This window comes from Paralichthys olivaceus, chromosome 24 (genome assembly GCF_024713975.1).
Source record: "Paralichthys olivaceus isolate ysfri-2021 chromosome 24, ASM2471397v2, whole genome shotgun sequence".
Taxonomy (NCBI): Eukaryota; Metazoa; Chordata; class Actinopteri; order Pleuronectiformes; family Paralichthyidae; genus Paralichthys; species Paralichthys olivaceus.
Genome location: NC_091116.1, coordinates 2,981,354 through 2,986,034, shown reverse-complemented (window position 1 = coordinate 2,986,034; position 4,681 = coordinate 2,981,354).

Here is a 4,681-nt window from a genome sequence, read left to right as displayed (position 1 = left end):
AAGAGCAATAAAAATGTATTGGAATGAATAAATTTGTGTTTTTTCATTGAGATACATAAATTAGCATATGTAAATTGCTATATAGGTCAAATTATGGGAAAATAATCGCTAATCGAATCGAATCGAAATTGAATCGAATTTAAAAATTAATCATTAGATTAATCGATGCATCGAAAAAATATTTGCTAGATTAATCGATTAGAAAAATAATTGTTTTGCCCAGCCCTAGTAGAAAGACATTTTTTTGTACAATGTTTACTTTTTTTAGTACATCAGTTTGGCTGAAATCTGTGGTGCTTCCACCTGCTGAACACAGAATAAACTATAAGTACCAGTCTTGGCTGCTTAACACAGCTCATATTACATGTGTAAAAATTATTGTAGGCTATTGTCTTGTACAGTATCTGTAAATAATCGTGTTTCTCCTCTGTTCCTTAATATCTACAGATATGACAATGATTTCAGCATAAAACATCCTTTAACGTGACTTTTTTCATTTCATTACATGAAGCACTGCAACACCTGATGTCCTCTGAATCCACTGTGGCAGCAGCAACAAGGTGGAGATCGGCAGCTTCAGGCTGGTCAACATGTTAATAATATTGAGTCAATTTCTATATCCATTATGGTTGGTAAAATTAACACTGTTATCACAACAATGTTCATCTTTTACTTTCTGATTTGATAAACTTTAGATAAAAAGTCTTTTCTTTTTTGCCATAAGAGACAGAACACGGTCAGCACAGCTGTGTCCCTCAGGTTCGTCCGTCCCTAATAAAATGACAGGAAACATAAAAGTATGGCATTATTGCCGAGATAAGTGTTACTTTCAAACAAAGTCTATGTCCTTATATTCTGTGGATATTCAACTATGTATTTGAATATGGTTTGGGATTAAACAGTGTACTACAATGAATGTGCAGTATGGAGTTCTTTCACATTAAAAGTATTGCATTTATAATGTAATGCATCATGTGCAATCATTTGCTTTAATTGTTAGTAAGTTATGAAAACAGGTCTATACCTGGTAGGTAAACTGTTCATTCACAAATAAAGTCCAGCTCAACAAGTTTCACACTGCAGCAGCTGCACTAACGTTATTTCTGAACCAATAATCTAATAAAACATTATTACTGAAGTTACCCACAGTAACGTTGTCAAGCCAAATAGGTTGGGGAGCTGAACAACTTTACATAACGTTAAATATCTAACTTGGTGGAGCTCATTCACTAAACACACAGTCGCCTTCAGTTTAAAAGATTTATCACCATAAACTCTAACGCTCCTCTCTCAGCTGTGTGAACCGCTTCATGTCATGCCGCTCCAGTTAGCATTGCCATTACTGCTGGTATGTTGCCTGGAGGTTAGCGGAGCTAAGCTAACCAGCCAGGTACAGAGACAATGATACCTGCTCATCACTACTGACACGTAAATAAAAGGCAGTACTTTACACACCACAGACACTTCTCCGTCAGGACAATCAGCCGAACAACAAACAATAATATTCACATGTGAGTGAAAACTCCTCCCCAGACCCGGTCGCGTTCGGTGACAGGGATTAGCCTGTTAGCTCAGGTGAAGCCGAGCAGACCACAGGCTAACCGCCAGAGTGACGAGCTAACAGTGAAGTCACGTGTCAATCAAGTGATAATTATTCACAATTTCAAACCTCTGTATTATCTAAACACGGGAGTAAGAAAAAAATCGCGCATGCACATGGCAATAAATCGAAGCCGGAAAAATTATCGAGTTCATTTTAATTTATCGTGCGATTAATTGATTTATTGATTATCGGACCAGGCCTATTCTCTATTGATAAAGAGTTTATGTAGATTTAACATGATTAATGTACTATAATTCATTTTTTGAGATTTGAGAAAATTAAGATGAATGCTCTGATCCAACTTATCGTAGGTCAGGTTTTTTGATGGACCCATTTTTGACCTACCTGGATGTTGGAGCCAGTCAAAGTTTGATGGCGAGCCAGACCCTGGAGGATACTTAGAGATACTACGCCGTGGAACCTGAATCCTTTTACACTTTACATACACACACACACACACACACCATCCACGCAACAGTGCGGTGGGACTGATTTTCCACCTTCACGGTGTTGACTGAACAGTGACTGAAAACAGGTGAACTGAACTTTAGAAAAAATGCAGCTGCAAAACTTTATTTTATTTTTTATTTTCTATACTTACCCAGGTAAGAGTTGTGATAATTTGTGTGATTGATGTTTTTATTCATCCTTCCCATCCTGTAATAAATAGGGAAGCGTATACTCCTGCGTCATCGTTTGATCAATCCTGGGCTCCATAGTCGATCTTAGAACTTCTGATTTCACTGGTTATTGAACCTAGTTACTATTTTTCAGTACTATTCTCTTTTCCTCTCAGAAGGGTTACACTTGTTTAGTTTTATTTCATAATACATGATAATATTGGATCATTCATTTGTATTTATCAGCATGTAAGCTTGTTGCTTACTTTGGAGGAGATGGACGACAAAGAGTTGTTGGACATGGTCTGGGCAGTGGTCAACAAATTGTCAGAGGGCACAAATAACCATCCACTTCCTCAAGATGTCCCTGCTCAGGAATGGCATGACTTGTTCAACTGGACTGGTTCTGATGAGGACCCCCCCCCCCCCCCAATAGCATCACCTCTCAGCTTGGAGCAGCATCCTCCTGAAACCCAATGGTGAACTGGCTGCTGCCATAAACTACCAGCAAGTGTCCTGCAGTCAGGCCCCGTGTTCAGCCAGGCAGGGCCTCACATCCAGACACAGGTAAGGTACTAACTATAGGTTAGAGAGCGATTCAGAGGAACTTTATCAATACCTGTATCAAGAAAGATACTTATTAATGGAGGATGGGGTAATTCATGAGTACTCAGAGTAGTGAACCTGACCAAGTATAGAAACGTTTACATTGGTAGAAACCTCCCGTTTGGCACAAAGAAATTCTTCTTTCATTAAATTGTAAAAACTGCATGATTGATTTCTTCTGTGGTTGATTAAAGAATCAGTGGTGTCAGTGATAGTGCTGTGCTTTAGAGTTCTGGGAAACACCACAGAGCAACTACAGGTTACAGATATTATTCATCTTTGGTTCATCATGTTCAGGAGGACAATATTAAGATCAGGACAGAGATTATACAAGGCTGGGTTAGGTATAAATGTGTGTGGTGGTGGTTTTAACTCTCTGACACCAAGGGGACAGATGACACAGAGGATGCAGGTTGTCTTATCTCTTATTTTGTGTCTGTTCTTGTCTCCAGTTCAACAATGTGCCATCAGGGAAGCTGACCAAACACCTGGAGGTGAGGCTGGCTCCTGTTGGATTATTGTAAGTATCACACACATTAATGCAAACACACACAAACACACCTCTGAGCTACTGTTTCTATTTGTCTTCTTATGTGTCTGATTGTGTTTATGTAGCAAAGGAAAGGGGGTTTACGGGGCTCCAGGAGACAGACTTCCTTTTCCCGTGAACAACCGCCACTCACAGTAAGTCTGCCTGACTAGTTCACAGTCACCTTTTCTGTCATGAATTTATATTTCTTTGATTGAGATGCTTTCATGTTCTTTTCTTTCCTCACAGTTTTAAACATTGGTAATTCATGCTTTCTGTGTTTTTTCTGTTTTTCCACAGAAAGAGAAAATGTGAGAGCTAGCAGGATGATGACATGCCGTATGTCAAGCTTTCGAAGACGGAACAGACACTAAACGCTGTTGCTGAGCTCGAAACTCCTGACTGTGCAGTCGTTGACCCCAACGTTGAAAAGAGAGTATGTGTCTTTGCTTTGTAGGTTTGAGACTCTGTGTCACACAAACCTCATCCAGCTGTGTCTATGACCACTCTTCTAAAACTGTTCTCTAACTATAATTCTTGACATCATGACACATCTATATATCCAGATTTAACTTGTGCAAAACAAGAAAGACACCAGTTCATTGTTGATATGCATTATGATACATACCAAATAGATATTAGAAATATAATAAAACAAATGATTTACCAAAATAAAATTAAAATCGCATTTATAAAAATACTATATATATATATATATACACATACATATACATACATACAGATATACATGCAGATATACATGCATTTATACTTCTGACCAAATGTATTTATGCAAATATTTTAATGACCTATTTTTCTTATAGTAGAGTAGGTTTTAATAATGTGGCTTTACTTTTACTTTTGTTAATATAAAGTATTCTGTTACATTTCATTACTGGATGAATAAGAAGTATTTAAGTGGGCAGAGAAGAGACGGGGACTTTGATACTGATTATAAAGGCTCAGTATAGTGTATGACTTGCTTATGGATGAGGCACTGATACAATCCTGGATGAAAACTATTATAACTAACAGGTTGTGGTTTTAACTCTCTGACACCAAGGGGACAGATGACACAGAGGATGCAGGTTGTCTTATCTCTTATTTTGTGTCTGTTCTTGTCTCCAGTTCAACAATGTGCCAGCAGTGAAGCTGACCAAACACCTGGAGGTGAGGCTGGCTCCTGTTGGATTATTGTAAGTATCACACACATTAATGCAAACACACACACACACACACACACACACCTCTGAGCCTCCGTTTGTATCTGTCTTCTAATGTGTCTGATTGTGTTCATGTAGCAAAGGAAAGGTGATTTACGGG